This window comes from Rhinoderma darwinii, chromosome 4 (genome assembly GCF_050947455.1).
Source record: "Rhinoderma darwinii isolate aRhiDar2 chromosome 4, aRhiDar2.hap1, whole genome shotgun sequence".
Classification (NCBI taxonomy): Eukaryota; Metazoa; Chordata; class Amphibia; order Anura; family Rhinodermatidae; genus Rhinoderma; species Rhinoderma darwinii.
The window spans coordinates 401819145-401837639 of NC_134690.1; the positions used below are offsets into that span (position 1 = coordinate 401819145).

At 39.0% G+C, this 18495-nt stretch overlaps 1 protein-coding gene across 5 annotated transcripts in view; it reads right to left on the minus strand.

Moving 5' to 3' along the window:
- Positions 1-18495, minus strand: part of BABAM2 (BRISC and BRCA1 A complex member 2) — a 181965-nt gene that overhangs the window by 12911 nt on the left and 150559 nt on the right. The window lies entirely within an intron of this gene.

The window sequence follows — 18495 nt, forward strand, 5'->3', positions numbered from 1 at the left end:
TAGTAGTTATATTCTTGTATATAGGAGCAGTATTATAGTAGTTATATTCTTGTATATAGGGACAGTATTATAGTAGTTATATTCTTGTATATAGGAGCAGTATTATAGTAGTTATATTCTTGTATATAGGAGCAGTATTATAGTAGTTATATTCTTGTATATAGGAGCAGTATTATAGTAGTTATATTCTTGTATATAGGGGGCAGTATTATAGTAGTTATATTCTTGTATATAGGAGCAGTATTATAGTAGTTATATTCTTGTATATAGGGGGCAGTATTATAGTAGTTATATTCTTGTATATAGCGGTAGTATTATAGTAGTTATATTCTTGTATATAGGGGGAAGTATTATAGTAGTTATATTCTTGTATATAGGGAGCAGTATTATAGTAGTTATATTCTTGTATATAGGGGCAGTATTATAGTAGTTATTTTCTTGTATATAGGGGGCAGTATTATAGTAGTTATATTCTTGTATATAGGAGCAGTATTATAGTAGTTATATTCTTGTATATAGGAGCAGTATTATAGTAGTTATATTCTTGTATATAGGGAGCAGTATTATAGTAGTTATATTCTTGTATATAGGAGCAGTATTATAGTAGTTATATTCTTGTATATAGGAGCAGTATTATAGTAGTTATATTCTTGTATATAGGGAGCAGTATTATAGTAGTTATATTCTTGTATATAGGAGGCAGTATTATAGTAGTTATATTCTTGTATATAGGGGTAGTATTATAGTAGCTATATTCTTGTATATAGGAGCAGTATTATAGTAGTTATATTCTCGTATATAGGGGGCAGTATTATAGTAGTTATATTATTGTATATAGGGGCAGTATTATAGTAGTTATATTCTTGTATATAGGGAGCCGTATTATAGTAGTTATATTCTTGTATATAGGAGGCAGTATTATAGTAGTTATATTCTTGTATATAGGAGCAGTATTATAGTAGTTATATTTTTGTATATAGGGGGCAGTATTATAGTGGTTATATTCTTGTATATAGGAGGCAGTATTATAGTGGTTATATTCTTGTATATAGGGGCAGTATTATAGTAGTTATATTCTTGTATATAGGGGCAGTATTATAGTAGTTATATTCTTGTATATAGGAGCAGTATTATAGTAGTTATATTCTTGTATATAGGGAGAGTATTATAGTAATTCTATTCTTGTATATAGGGAGCAGTATTATAGTAGTTATATTCCTGTATATAGGGGCAGTATTATAGTAGTTATATTCTTGTATATAGCGGGCAGTATTATAGTAGTTATATTCTTGTATATAGGGGGAAGTATTATAGTAGTTAGATTCTTGTATATAGGGAGCAGTATTATAGTAGTTATATTCTTGTATATAGGGGGCAGTATTATAGTAGTTATATTCTTGTATATAGGGGCAGTATTATAGTAGTTATATTCTTGTATATAGAGGCAGCATTATAGTAGTTATATTCTTGTATATAGGGAGCAGTATTATAGTAGTTATATTCTTGTATATAGTGGGCAGTATTATAGTAGTTATATTCTTGTATATAGGGAGCAGTATTATAGTAGTTATATTTTTGTATATAGGGGCAGTATTATAGTGGTTATATTCTTGTATATAGGAGGCAGTATTATAGTGGTTATATTCTTGTATATAATGGCAGTATTATAGTAGTTATATTCTTGTATATAGGGGGCAGTATTATAGTAGTTATATTCTTTTATATAGGAGCAGTATTATAGTAGTTATATTCTTGTATATAGGAGGCAGTATTATAGTAGTTATATTCTTGTTTAGAGGAGCAGTATTATAGTAGTTATATTCTTGTATATAGGAGGCAGTATTATAGTAGTTATATTCTTGTATATAGTGGGCAGTATTATAGTAGTTATATTCTTGTATATAGGGGGCAGTATTATAGTAGTTATATTCTTGTATATAGGGGCAGTATTATAGTAGTTATATTCTTGTATATAGGGGGCAGTATTATAGTAGTTATATTCTTGTATATAGGAGCAGTATTATAGTAGTTATATTCTTGTATATAGGAGCAGTATTATAATAGTTATATTCTTGTATATAGGGGGGCAGTATTATAGTAGTTATATTCTTGTATATAGGGGCAGTATTATAGTAGTAATATTCTTGTACATAGGAGCAGTATTATAGTAGTTATATTCTTGTATATAGGGGGCAGTATTATAGTAGTTATATTCTTGTATATAGGGGCAGTATTATAGTAGTTATATTCTTGTATATAGAAGCAGTATTATAGTAGTAATATTCTTGTACATAGGAGCAGTATTATAGTAGTTATGTTCTGGTATATAGGGGCAGTATTATAGTAGTTATATTTTTGCATATAGGAGCAGTATTATAGTAGTTATATTCTTGTATATAGGGGGCAGTATTATAGTAGTTATATTCCTGTATAAAGGAGCAGTATTATAGTAGTTATATTCCTGTATATAAGGGGCAGTATTATAGTAGTTATATTCTTGTATATAGGAGCAGTATTATAGTAGTTATATTCTTGTATATAGGGGCAGTATTATAGTAGTTATATTCTTGTATATAGAGGGCAGTATTATAGTAGTTATATTCTTATATATATTACATAGTTAGTTACATAGTTAGTACGGCTGAAAAAAGACACATGTCCATCAAGTTCAACCAAGGGAAGGGAAAAGGGAAGGAAAAATTTCTACACATAGGAGCTAATATTTTTTTGTTCTAGGAAATTATCTAACCCTTTTTTAAAGCCATCTCCTGTCCCTGCTGTGACGGCTCCTGCGGTGGCTATTCCATAGATTCACAGTTCTTACTGTAAAGAAGCCTTGTCGCCTCTGCAGCTTGAACCTTTTTTTCTCCAGACGGAGGGAGTGCCCCCTTGTTTTTTGAGGGGGTTTTACATGGAACAGGATTTCACCATATTTTTTGTATGTGCCATTCATATATTTATATAAGTTAATCATGTCCCCCCTTAGTCGTCTTTTTTCAAGGCTAAATAGGTTTAATTCTTTCAATCTTTCCTCATAACTTAAATTCTCCATGCCCCTTATTAGCTTCGTTGCTCTTCTTTGTATTTTTTCCAACTCCAGGGCATCCTTTCTATGAACTGGAGCCCAGAACTGAACTGCATATTCTAGATGAGGCCTCACTAATGCTTTGTAAAGTGGCAATATTACATCCCTGTCCCGCGAGTCCATGCCTCTTTTAATACACGACAATATCCTGCTGGCCTTTGAAGCAGCTGATTGACACTGCATGCTGTTATTGAGTTTATGATTTACAAGTACACCCAGATCCTTCTCAACAAGTGAATCCGCCAGTGTAGCGCCCCCTAGGACATATGATGCATGCAGGTTGTTGGTACCCAGATGCATAACTTTACATTTATCTACATTAAACTTCATCTGCCAAGAGGACGCCCAAACACTTAGTTTGTTTAAATCTGCCTGTAATTCATGAACATCTTCCATAGTCTGAACTATATTACATAGCTTGGTGTCATCTGCAAAAATAGAAATAGTGCTATTAATCCCATCCTCTATATCATTAATAAATAAGTTGAATAATAGGGGTCCCAGCACTGAACCCTGGGGTCACCACTTATAACCGGGGACCATTCAGAGTAAGAATCATTGACCACAACCCTCTGGATTCGGTCCTTGAGCCAATTCTCAATCCAATTACAAACTATATTTTCTAAACCTATAGTCCGTAATTTACCCATTAGATGTCTATGGGGGACAGTGTCAAATGCCTTTGCAAAGTCCAAAAACACTAAATCCACCGCGGCCCCTCTGTCTAGACTTCTGCTCACCTCTTCATAAAAACAGATTAGGTTAGTTTGACAACTTCTGTCCTTAGTAAAACCGTGCTGGCTGTCACTTATAATGCTATTTATTGTCACATAATCCTGTATATAGTCCCTCAATAGCCCCTCAAACATTTTCCCCACGATGGATGTTAAGCTTACTGGTCTATAATTACCCGGGGAAGACCTAGAGCCCTTTTTGAAAATAGGCACCACATTTGCGCTGCGCCAGTCCCTTGGCACTATACCAGTCACTAGAGATTCTCTGAATATTATGAAAAGGGGGACAGAAATAACTGAACTAAGCTCTTTAAGAACTCTAGGGTGTAACCCATCTGGTCCCGGGGCCTTGTGCACATTTATTTTATTTAATTTAGCTTGGACCATCTCTACATTCATCCAATTCAGTATATCAACTGATGTATTAACAGCATCGGCACCGGCTACATCAGCTGCTCCTTCTTCAGTTGTATATACAGAGCGGAAGAACCCATTTAGTAACTCTGCCTTCTCTTGATCCCCTGTGATCAACTCCCCATTACCATTATCTAGGGGTCCTACATGTTCAGACCTTGGCTTTTTTGCATTTATATGCTTGAAGAATTTTTTGGGATTTGTTTTACTATCCTTGGCCACCTGCCTTTCATTTTGTATTTTTGCTAATTTTATTACCTTTTTACAGATTTTATTAAGCTCTTTATATTTTACAAAGGCTACAGCTGTACCCTCAGATTTGTATTTTTTAAATGCCCTTTTTTTGTCATGTATTGCCCCTTTCACAGAAGGTGTAAGCCATGTGGGGTTTAATTTGAGTCGTTTATACTTATTACCTGTAGGAATAAATTTTGCACTATAATAACTCAAAGTAGATTTGAAAATCTCCCATTTATCATTTGTTCCATTATTTGACATTAGTTCTTCCCAGTCTATATCCTGAATTGCCGCCCTCATCCTGGGGAAATTGGCTTTCTTAAAATTAAATGTTTTTGCCCTCCCAGCCTGCGTTTGTTTTTTACAGTATAGGTAAAATGTAACTATATTGTGATCACTGTTACCGAGGTTTTCACGAACATTGACATTCCCAACAAGATCTGCATTATTAGAAATGACCAGATCCAACAGAGCTTCACCTCTAGTCGGGTCTTCCACAAACTGGCCCATAAAATTTTCCTGCAACAGGTTGAGAAAATGTCTCCCCTTTGCAGTTGAAGCCGAACCATGACACCAATTAATATCCCGGAAATTAAAATCTCCCATTATCACTACAGTACCCGCCTGTGCAGCACGCTCCATCTGTTTATATAGCTGAACTTCCATCTCCTCAGTTATATTGGGGGGTCTATAGATTACACCAAAAGTAATTTTTTCAGTGTTTACCTCCCTTTCTAGTTCCACCCACAAGGTTTCAACCTCCTCACAATCTTCACCCACTATTGTCTCTTTCACACTCGCCTTCATATCACTTCTCACATACAGACATACACCACCGCCTTCATATCACTTCTCACATACAGACATACACCACCACCTTTCCTATTTGTCCTGTCTTTACGAAAAAGTGTAAAACCCTGTAGATTTACAGCCCAGTCATGTGAAGAGTCCAGCCATGTTTCAGCAACACCAACTATATCTATATTTTCTTCCAGTATCAAGGCCTCCAGCTCCCCCATTTTGCTTGCTAGACTTCTGGCATTTGTGAACATACACTTTAACTTGCCTGTCAGTTTTTCACTTTTATTATCAGAAATGTGATTTGACATTAATCGGGCCTTTTTATTTACACTGATGTTTTGTAACAAAAGGATCTCCTTATCTTGTTGTCTAGTCCTCTCCCCACATTCTGTTTCTCCCCCCACCAATATAGTCTGACCCCTCTCTAACCTGGCTACCCCTTTTTTTTTTTCTACATTGACCTCCCTCCTCAGCCCTAGTTTAAATACTCCGCCACCCCAGCTAGAATTCTCTCCCCCAGCACAGCGGACCCCCTTCCATTTAGGTGCAAATCATCTGCAGAATACAGTTTGTACCCCAATGAAAAGTCAGCCCAGTGCTCTAGGAACCCAAATCCTTCTCCTCTACACCAAGACTTCAGCCATGCATTTAACTCCCTGAGCTCCCGCTGTCTTTCCTGTGATGCGCATGGCACAGGCAGTATTCCTGAGAATACAACCTTGGAGGTCCTTCCCTTCAGCTTGTAGCCTAGTTCTTTAAAATTATTCTTAAGGCTCCTCCACCTACCATTTATTCTGTCGTTGGTACCGACATGGACCACGACAGCTGGATCATCACCAGCCCCTCCCAGCAATTTTTTCCACCCGTTCCACCACATGCCGAACCCTGGCACCAGGGAGACAGCAAACCATTCGGTTGAGGTGGTCTTGGCGACAAATAATTCTATCCGTCTTCCTGATTATAGAATCCCCTACGACTATCAATTGTCTTGGCTTACCTGCATTACCATCCCGCCGACTACTAGCTGGGCTGTTCTCCCGGCTGTTAGGGAGATCAGTATCCACTAGGGCTGCCATTTCTGAGACTGACACCCTCGCATCATCACCCAACTTGGCAATTTTGCCTGGAATGTCAGAAACCGGATCGGCCTTCCTTGTCTTTGACCCCTTTCTACTGCCCCTAACTACATTAACCCAGCTACTTACCTGATCCTGCTCACCCATGTCTTCACCCTCCAGTTGTAACCCACTAACTGCATGCTCTGTGAGCAGCAAGCTCCGTTCAAAATTGTCTATCCTCCTCAGTGTTGCATTCTGCTCCTCCAGATCTCTAATACGAGCTTCCAGGTGAACAATATGCTCACATCTGCCACAGAGATATTCACCCTGGAACTCCGGCTCCAGTCGTGCATACATATGGCAAACTGTGCACTGAAGAAAACCTCCAATCTTGCTGTCCATTATCCCAGTTACAAAAAAAACAGCGATCAGGTGTTAATCAAAAAGATAAAGAAGTAGAAGAAGAGCACTTACTTGGGCTTTAGCTCCTCTTTTGAACTCCGGTTTTTGGAACTCCACTTAATATACAAACCACTTGCTATTCAAGCCACAAAGCAGGCTCTACAGATATAGGAACAGTATTATAGTAGTTATATTCTTGTATATAGGGGGCAGTATTATAGTAGCTATATTCTTGTATATAGGGGCCAGTATTATAGTAGTTATATTCTTGTATATAGGGAGCAGTATTATAGTAGTTATATTCTTGTATATAGGGGGCAGTATTATAGTAGTTATATTCTTGTATATAGGAGGCAGTATTATAGTAGTTATATTCTTGTATATAGGAACAGTATTATAGTAGATATATTCTTGTATACAGGGGCAGTATTATAGTAGTTATATTCTTCTATAGGGGGCAGTATTATAGTAGTTATATTCTTGTATATAGGAGATAGTATTATAGTAGTTATATTCTTGTATATTGGGGGCAGTATTATAGTAGTTATATTCTTGTATAGAGGAGCAGTATTATAGTAGTTATATTCCTGTATATAGGGGGCAGTATTATAGTAGTTATATTCTTGTATATAGGGAGCAGTATTATAGTAGTTATATTCTTGTACATAGAGGGCAGTATTATAGTAGTTATACTCTTGTACATAGGGGGCAGTATTATAGTAGTTATATTCTTGTATATAGGAGCAGTATTATAGTAGTTATATTCTTGTATATAGGAACAGTATTATAGTAGATATATTCTTGTATACAGGGGCAGTATTATAGTAGATATATTCTTGTATACAGGGGCAGTATTATAGTAGTTATATTCTTCTATAGGGGGCAGTATTATAGTAGTTATATTCTTGTATATAGGGGCAGTATTATAGTAGTTATATTCTTGTACATAGAGGGCAGTATTATAGTAGTTATACTCTTGTACATAGGGGGCAGTATTATAGTAGTTATATTCTTGTATATAGGAGCAGTATTATAGTAGTTATATTCTTGTACATAGAGGGCAGTATTATAGTAGTTATACTCTTGTACATAGGGGGCAGTATTATAGTAGTTATATTCTTGTATATAGGAGCAGTATTATAGTAGTTATATTCTTGTATATAGGAACAGTATTATAGTAGATATATTCTTGTATACAGGGGCAGTATTATAGTAGATATATTCTTGTATACAGGGGCAGTATTATAGTAGTTATATTCTTCTATAGGGGGCAGTATTATAGTAGTTATATTCTTGTATATAGGGAGCAGTATTATAGTAGTTATATTCTTGTACATAGAGGGCAGTATTATAGTAGTTATACTCTTGTACATAGGGGGCAGTATTATAGTAGTTATATTCTTGTATATAGGAGCAGTATTATAGTAGTTATATTCTTGTATATAGGAACAGTATTATAGTAGATATATTCTTGTATACAGGGGCAGTATTATAGTAGTTATATTCTTCTATAGGGGGCAGTATTATAGTAGTTATATTCTTGTATATAGGGGCAGTATTATAGTAGTTATATTCTTGTATATAGGGACAGTATTATGGTAGTTATATTATTGTAGAGGGCAGTATTATAGTAGTTATATTCTTGTATATAGGGACAGTATTATAGTAGTTATATTCTTGTATATAGGGACAGTATTATAGTAGTTATATTCTTGTATATAGGAGCAGTATTATAGTAGTTATATTCTTGTATATAGGGGCAGTATTATAGTATTTATATTCTTCTATATAGGGGGCAGTATTATAGTAGTTATATTCTTCTATATAGGGGGCAGTATTATAGTAGTTATATTCTTGTATATAGGGGGAAGTATTATAGTAGTTATATTCTTGTATATAGGGAGCAGTATTATAGTAGTTATATTCTTGTATATAGGAGCAGTATTATAGTAGTTATATTCTTGTATATAGGGGGCAGTATTATAGTAGTTATATTCTTGTATATAGGGGGCAGTATTATAGTAGTTATATTCTTATATATAGGAACAGTATTATAGTAGTTATATTCTTGTATATAGGAGCAGTATTATAGTAGTTATATTCTTGTATATAGGGGCAGTATTATAGTAGTTATATTCTTGTATATAGGAGCAGTATTATAGTAGTTATATTCTTGTATATAGAGGGCAGTATTATAGTAGTTATACTCTTGTACATAGGGGGCAGTATTATAGTAGTTATATTCTTGTATATAGGAGCAGTATTATAGTAGTTATATTCTTGTATATAGGAGCAGTATTATAGTAGTTATATTCTTGTATATAGGGGCAGTATTATAGTAGTTATATTCTTGTATATAGGGGCAGTATTATAGTAGTTATATTCTTGTATATAGGGACAGTATTATGGTAGTTATATTATTGTATATAGAGGGCAGTACTATAGTATTTATATTCTTCTATATAGGGGGCAGTATTATAGTAGTTATATTCTTCTATATAGGGGGCAGTATTATAGTAGTTATATTCTTGTATATAGGGGGAAGTATTATAGTAGTTATATTCTTGTATATAGGGAGCAGTATTATAGTAGTTATATTCTTGTATATAGGAGCAGTATTATAGTAGTTATATTCTTGTATATAGGGGGCAGTATTATAGTAGTTATATTCTTGTATATAGGGGGCAGTATTATAGTATTTATATTCTTCTATATAGGGGGCAGTATTATAGTAGTTATATTCTTCTATATAGGGGGCAGTATTATAGTAGTTATATTCTTCTATATAGGGAGCAGTATTATAGTAGTTATATTCTTGTATATAGGAGCAGTATTATAGTAGTTATATTCTTGTATATAGGGGGCAGTATTATAGTAGTTATATTCTCGTATATAGGAGGCAGTATTATAGTAGTTATATTCTTGTATATAGGGGGCAGAATTATAGTAGTTATATTCTTGTATATAGGGAGCAGTATTATAGTAGTTATATTCTTGTATATAGGGGGCAGTATTATAGTAGTTATATTCTTGTATATAGGGGCAGTATTATAGTAGTTATATTCATGTATATAGGGGCAGTATTATAGTAGTTATATTCTTGTATATAGGAGCAGTATTATAGTAGTTATATTCTTGTATATAGGGAGCAGTATTATAGTAGTTATATTCTTGTATATAGGGGCAGTATTATAGTAGTTATATTCTTGTATATAGGAGCAGTGTTATAGTAGTTATATTCTTGTATATAGGGAGCAGTATTATAGTAGTTATATTCTTGTATATAGGGGCAGTATTATAGTAGTTATATTCTTGTATATAGGGGCAGTATTATAGTAGTTATATTCTTGTATATAGGGGCAGTATTATAGTAGTTATATTCTTGTATATAGGGGCAGTATTATAGTAGTTATATTCTTGTATATAGGGGCAGTATTATAGTAGTTATATTCTTGTATATAGGGGCAGTATTATAGTGGTGACTAAGAAATGAATCATGGATCCTTTATAATAATAGATTTGCCCTATCAGTTGTGTGAAGTTAGAGTCATCTTTTTCTGTAAGGAGATGTATTAAGGTAGAAAAGGTCAGTGGTTTTCTTTACGTCACAGATTTTTGTAGTAATATTTTCCCTAATGCAGTTAGAAAATATTTACATAGAAAAGACAATGGAAATGACTTGTGTTTGTCCGCAGGGCGATTTTCCTCAGCACCTCGGCATGAATTTCCCTACGGCCTCATTCACCTTCTTTATTTCTCTCTTGCAGTGACACATTACACTTTTAGGTTTTGTACCATCCAGCAGTAATGAGCTATTCCAGTAATCCGCTATCACTGGTAGTGCGGAGCTGCAGGATTATTGGATGATAACACACACATATATGGACAGTGTGCTGAGGTGCGATTGCTTCATGACGAGGGGGTCAAGTGCCAGACTATCAGGTAAATTCCTTCTAATCTGGGTTGGGACTTTTTTTTATATACAGGATTATGCAGATTTCCATATGGACTCTTATGTAATTATACAGTACTATGCTATGAGGGGGGTAGAACTCCCTAAACCTCTGCTTCATATAACTAGTATCCCCAGTATGGATTAAATTTTGTATGGACTCTCTCTAGTCTGAACTACCCCTGGTAATTTCTAGTATTCTTTATGTTGGTCCCTGGTATGGTCTATCCTTATTAAAGGGGTTGTCCAGTTTAGGGAATTCTGGATTATTAGAGGGGGGTCCTCATCTATTGGTCAGGGTGGAGAGCGGTTACATAGAGCGTCTCTCTCTCTCTGGAGGACCTGTCCTGTCCTGTATTACACAGACAACACCATTGATATGAATGGACACTGTGTGATGCTTAATCTCCCCTGTGGTGGCGCTGCAGGGAAACTGAACACTTACTGCCAGATTTCCCCAAAGATCACAGCTGATCACTGGGGTTCCAGCAGAGGGGCATTTTGTGATCAGCTTATTTTCAAAGGACCCTTGTAATAAGTAGGGAATGTCCGAAGCAGAGAACCCCTTTAAGGATTACCAACAGAATATTCCATACCTAATATAAGCTAGTCTCTCCATGGTATGATCTATCGTTGACATGGACTATCACTGGTGTGATCTATCTATGTTACGGTCTATCTTTGATATGGTCTATCCCTAGTGTAGGCAATTCATGGTTTAGTCTACTCCTTTTTATTGATGGTACGGTATGTGTATTGTAGCATTTATACTTGATATGGTCTATTCATGTTATGCTCCTTTGCTGGTATGAACTGTGTATGCCATAGTATTTTTGTAGTGTTTTATATCCTTGATATGGTCTCCCCATGATAGGCTCTTTTACTGGTATGGACTCTGTATGGTCTATCTATATTATGGTACCTCGTATTCTTTATATGGACTGTCCCTAGTGTGGTCCATTCATGGTATAGTTTATTCCTATCTATTTATGGCAGGATCTTTTCCTGGAATTGTATTTTTCTGGTACCTTCTTTACTTGGTATGGTCCATTCATGTTCTGGTCCTCTCTTGGTATAGACCGTCTATGGTATAGTATTTGTGTGATGTTTTATATCCTTGATATAGTCCCACCATGGTACGGTATGGTTTCTCCATGTTATAACATTTCCATGGTACTTTATATCCTTGACATGGTCTATCTATGGTAGACTCTTTTCTTGGTATGGTCGTTCTATCTATGCTATTCTTTATATGGTCTATCCCTGGTATGATTTGTTCTTAGTATAGTCTATTCCTGGTTTGGACTATTCATAGTATAGTCTACTTCTAGCATAGATCACCCTTGGAATGACTTATGGTCTATCCTTACAATGGACTGTCATAGGTAAGGACTATCCCTGGTTTGGTTTCTTCTAAGTATAGTCTATTCCTGGTTTGGTCTATTCATGGTATAGTCTACTATAGTCTACTTCTAGCATAGATCACCCTTGGAATGACTTATGGTCTATCCTTACAATGGACTGTCCTAGGTAAGGACTGTCAGAAGAATGGACTATAAAATATCATTTTCGGTTTGACTCTCTGTACAGCGATGAATGCAGAACGAGCCACCAATCTCCACTCCTGGTCAGATCAGGGACAGATAAACTCTTTCTTTATAGGTTTGATACCCTCGATACATAAGATTTTATGAAGTGTATATATAGAATGCCGGCCGCACGTACAATCAGAGTTTTGCGCAATGTCCAATAAATAAAAAACGACATAAATACAAAATAAAATAAAAAAAGATGCCAAATGTTGCAAGTTTCCTTATACTGTTGAATAACTTTACAAGTACTTTGTTATTCTTGCACTGATCTGGAGTTAGATAATGTCTTATACTCCAGTCACACCTAAAGATGCATTCACACTTGAAAGTCATCTAAACTGTCCGGACAGTCCTAACAATATAATAAACGGGAACATGTCAGCTAAACGGCCATTAGTCGTATCCCATCTAGACCTGATTGGTGTCTTTGCAGGGGACAGTAGATGAAGTAGGAGGCGTCAGTGATGTCAATCAAGCCTAGATGGGAGGGGTCGCTGCCGAGATAGCGGGATACTTTCCTGCTGAAGGAACGCCCACCGGAGACTTCTGAAGTTATTACAACTTTATTTTCTGAGCTACGCTTCATCTTTGCTGGCACACCAGGGTATGTTCAGAAATGTCGTGTGTGTGTGTGTGTGTGTGTGTATATTCAGGTGTAATGCATTATAACAAGTTTAATTAATTTTCTATACTAGACTCCTGTAGTTTTCCCCCTTGTAAATAAACATCTCCTACAATGCATTACAGCAGAGTGTTAGGTGTAAAATCTAGAGCCAATAGCAAAATTGTGCCTGCAGCTTTGGGTGTGACTGGAGTAAAAGACATCATGCAATTCGAGATTAGTAAAAGGTGAGTAAAGAGAAGATACAGATTTGCAGAATTATTTGTAAATTGAACTTGTAATATACAGTTTAAACGAGGAGATTTAAAGTATTTCTCTGGACAGAGACGGCTATAACTGAACTCATGCCGGCCTTCTTGTCTTTGACAGGCTGGTTACTAGGGCGGTATATCCCTAGCAACCAGACTGTTCAGTTTAACGCTGGATTGGCGCTATAAGTAGCTTCGGTTCAGGCTGCTGAATTTTATCAGATTTTTCTAAAAATAAATTTAGTTGGAGAATCCCTTTAATTTTTTTTAAGCTTTATTAATAATAAGGGTCAGTTCACACGTAGCGTAAATACTGCGGATTTTCCACAATGGATCTCGTTGTGGAAAATCGGCAGCATAATACAATAGTATCAAAGTGGATGAGATAGAACAAATCTCATCCAAACGCTGCGCAAATGAGGAGCGTAAAAAACGCTCGGAAGTTGACCTGCGGTTAGTTTTTTTATTTTATTGTATTTGCGTAAGCGCTGCTTTTTTTTTGCTGCAGGTTCCCCCCATTGAATTTAATAAGGAGGTAAAACCCGCAACAAATAGCAGATGTTGCGTTTTTATGCGGCGGAAAAGCAGTAATTCCGCCGCAAACAAAATCTTATACTTACCCAGAATTCTGTGTTTTTTTCGTCCGGGCCGTCCTACTGGGATGACGTTTCATCCCATGTGACCGCTGCAGCCAGTCACATCCCAGGGTTACAAAACGCGTCGCCAGGACAAGTATCCATTTTTATTATTTTCCGTGCAGGATTTCCGCAGTGGACATTCCGGCCGAAAAACGGCACCGTAATTTGGAGCGGTTTTTCGTCCGGAAGTCCCTGCGGTGACCAGGGCGGATGCACGGTGTACTTTTACGCAGCGTATCTGCCCTGTGTGAACATGGCCTTAAACTCCAGAAACAACCACAGCAGAGATTCCACTATAGTCGGGGGTTTCTTCCTCCACCTGTAACCCGACCAAGAGTTGTTTTCCATTCTCCCGATGAGTGGATTTATAGGATGGCCTTGACCCATCATTACGGAGAGCTCAGGGAGGGGCCCCAAACCCAGTCTAAAGGTTAAGTTCTTGGGAGTTGAATATAAACAAACAGCCCATAAAACCAGTTGTGATAAACAAGGCACCGGCGGCCCGGGACGGGGCAAACCCTCCTGTCAGGCGGCCAAGAACAGGCTGTGTTGGGTGTCGGGTGTAATCACAAACAAGTTTTCCTGCTTTAGGGACAAGTCTCAGCAAGAACAAAAGAAATAACAAAAAGATTTTTAAAAAAACCTGTGGATCCTTTAAGAGAGTGATGTCCAACCTGTGGCTCTACACCTGTGGAGAAACTACAACTCCCAGCATGCATCAATGCCTGTGACAACAAGAATAGCGCTGCAGACTCGACTAAGGCCCTGTTCACACAGAGTTTTTTTTGCAGGCGGAAAAATCTGCCTCAAAATTCCTTCAGGAATATGCAGGCAGATTCTGACCTGTCTACACGCGGTTTGCCGTGTTTTCTTGCAGCGTTTTTCGGCCGCAGCCGTTGAGCGCCGCCGGCAAAAAAACTCAGCAAAAAACGTTTTCTCTGCCTCCCATTGATGTCAATGGGAGGTCAAAGATGACAAAGCCCGAAGAACGGGCATGACGCTTCTTTTTCCCGCGAGCGTTTTCTCCGCTCGCGGGAAAAAAACGCTTCCGCTTCCCATCGAAATCAATGGGAGGCGAGTTTGGGTGTTTTTTGGCGCTGTTTCCGCGTCATAAACAGCGCCAAAATACTCTGTGTGAACTCCCCCTAATGCTGCCTTCCAAAATATCTGCACCCCTGATTTAATGGAAACCAGTCAGTGTGAACAGAGCCTTATTCTGAAGTGACATCCACTAATGGCGGCCATGATGTCACCGTCCACAGCGCGGCTCAGCCTCCAATAATAAAGGGGGCACGTGTGTAACATCCTGAAAAAGACAAAAAATATTACATAAAGAAATGGAAGAAATCTTCTCCGACAATTCTCACTTTGGATTTTGCAGTATTTACGGAGAAAGACAGAAAATGAGGAGCGGGGGCGAGAGCGCACGCACAGCCGCTATTAGTGTCATGTGAAGTGGAGGATTATGGGTGAAGGCTATCAGTGAATAAGATATAATTAAGGCATAATCCTCAGCTCCCGATGCTTTTTGGAAGTGATGCCCCCATTAAGAGGCAGCTGAGCGCGGCTTCTAAAATAGCGCTGTCAGAGCGCGGCGTAATTATACGGTTCACAGGGAACGAGACGCAACTTGTGGGGACTGTTTTTTTTATTTGGGGAGATGTTAAAAGTTCCACATCTGCTGGAGAAGACGCTGCGGACCTGCATGTAAAAAGGGTCTGCGTATCAGGGGCCCCCGGACTCGGATATTAACCCCGTAATGTCATTTTGGCCCTCGGGACAGAGCTTTTTTTTAAATTCCTTAGGGCCTTGTTCACACGGCGCTCAAAAAAAGATGACGTGTAAACGCGTAAAAAAACGCTAATGTTTTTGCAAAGCACTTTTTAAAGTACAGGCGTTTTTGCCTTGTTTTCGGCGCGTTATTAGGAGTCCCATTGACTATGGGAATTAGGCGCGTTTTCAGCGTTTTTTACGCTCCAGGAATTGACCGGATGCTTCTTTTTTTACACAACGCGTTTTTTAAACTCGCACACGTAAAAAAACAAAAACGCGTCACATGCACTACAATGCGTTTTCTCATTGATGTCAATGGGAAGCTTCAGTCATGCGTCTTTGATGCGTTTTTCAGAGTGTAAAACGCGTAGAATACACGCTGTGTGAACAAGGATTTATGCGCCATTTGATAATCCAATAAGTCTGATCATCCAGCACAAAACTGCAATATATTGACGAGGTTCACAGGAGTTTAGGAACTTTCTCTGGTTCGACTAAAGTCATAGCAGCAGATTTTGCGGTGACATTTTATTTTGGGCTCCTGGTCCTCCTGAAGGTTTCCTACCCGTACAGTCTCCCTCATATTGAATCTCCCGTCTGATCTGACATCCGGAGCGGAGCGACGCTGCCTCACGCTGGACGGCACAGTTGGGGGGGGGGGTAAACGTACGACGCCCAGAGAGTATTGTGCCCCCATCCTGATCTGATCAGTAGGACCTGGGCACGATAATGACCGCAGCAGCTGTAGCGCCCGGCGTGCAGTAACGTCTCTCCACACCCGGTGTCAGGTCGGACACGGGATTACAATTGGAGAGACACTTTATGTGCCCATACACACTAGATGAAAGTTGGAGGAACTCCGGCCTCATTCACACCATCTTGAAATTTTTTGGAAGACTGCTCTGTTCACAGTCTGGGTATCCACTAAGCTGTCCTGCATTGCAGGAACCCAACCGAAACCCTGCGGTCTGAACGGATTAGTTTTGATTCATCACAGCGATCACCGGGTCCTGTACGGTATCGGTCATCACTCACGACCCCTATTGGGGCTCACAATCCAAATTCCCTATCTAAGTTTTTGGAGTGCAGGGAAAAAAAAAACGGAGAACCCGGAGGAAACCTATGAGAACGCGAGGAGAACATAGAAACTCCATGCAGATATGTCCTTGGTCGATCCAAACCCAGGATCCCAGCGCTGTAACCCCCGAGCCACAAAGGGAAGGCTCGACGGCACAGTGAACTGAGCCTAAAGGGGTCATCCTTAGGATAGGCCACCAATGTTTGTGTCCGTCCTCTGGGACCCCCACCAATCAGCACAATAAAGGGGCCGCAGCGCTGTTGTGAATGGTTTTATGGGCGGCAGTGCCTGGGATCCGCAGCTCGTCCCATTCATTTGTCACAATTTGCGCCCTTTTCTTGCACCTCACGACCCCATTGATAAATAAAAGTGAGGAAGAGGTTAATTCTGGGTCAGAATTCAGAACTATATGGCAGCGGAGCACCTAATACACATCAAATCACCGGCACCGTCCTCAATCCTACAAATCACTGATGTCTCTAGAATCTGCTATTAGAACTGTAAGGGTTAATTGCGCTGGCTTATATATACAGGTACACGGTGGGACTGTAGGTGCTGGACCTCTGCGCCCCTTACAGCATAATTACCGTAACATAGAATAGGGCGGGCCCTCACACGCCCGCCCTGCTGAAGACAGCGCTCCCGATTAGTGTCATGTGATGTCTGAAGCCGTCAGCTCTCATTAACCCCGACACGATTTCATCTGTCAGCAAATTATTAACCCACAGACCCGTCAATGTGGAAAGTGTTTGCGGGCAGAGGGTCCTCCGTGCAGCAACTTCTGGTACATGAAATGACATACAGATGCCTCCCCGTGTCTGTGTGTCATGTCTGTATACACCGCTGTGTCTGTGTCATGTCTGTATACACCGCTGTGTCTGTGTCATGTCTGTATACACCGCTGTGTCTGTGTCATGTCTGTATACACCGCTGTGTCTGTGTGTCATGTCTGTATACACCGCTGTGTCTGTGTCATGTCTGTATACACCGCTGTGTCTGTGTCATGTCTGTATACACCGCTGTGTCTGTGTCATGTCTGTATACACCGCTGTGTCTGTGTCATGTCTGTATACACCGCTGTGTCTGTGTCATGTCTGTATACACCGCTGTGTCTGTGTGTCATGTCTGTATACACCGCTGTGTCTGTGTCATGTCTGTATACACCGCTGTGTCTGTGTCATGTCTGTATACACCGCTGTGTCTGTGTCATGTCTGTATACACCGCTGTGTCTGTGTCATGTCTGTATACACCGCTGTGTCTGTGTGTCATGTCTGTATACACCGCTGTGTCTGTATCATGTCTGTATACACCGCTGTGTCTGTGTGTCATGTCTGTATACACCGCTGTCTGTGTCATGTCTGTATACACCGCTGTGTCTGTGTCATGTCTGTATACACCGCTGTGTCTGTGTCATGTCTGTATACACCGCTGTGTCTGTGTCATGTCTGTATACACCGCTGTGTCTGTGTCATGTCTGTATACACCGCTGTGTCTGTGTCATGTCTGTATACACCGCTGTGTCTGTGTGTCATGTCTGTATACACCGCTGTGTCTGTGTGTCATGTCTGTATACACCGCTGTGTCTGTCTGTCATGGCTGTATACACCGCTGTGTCTGTGTGTCATGTCTGTATACACCGCTGTGTCTGTGTGTCATGTCTGTATACACCGCTGTGCCTGTGTGTCATGTCTGTATACACCGCTGTGCCTGTGTGTCATGTCTGTATACACCGCTGTGTCTGTGTCATGTCTGTATACACCGCTGTGCCTGTGTGTCATGTCTGTATACACCGCTGTGTCTGTGTGTCATGTCTGTATACACCGCTGTGCCTGTGTCATGTCTGTATACACCGCTGTGTCT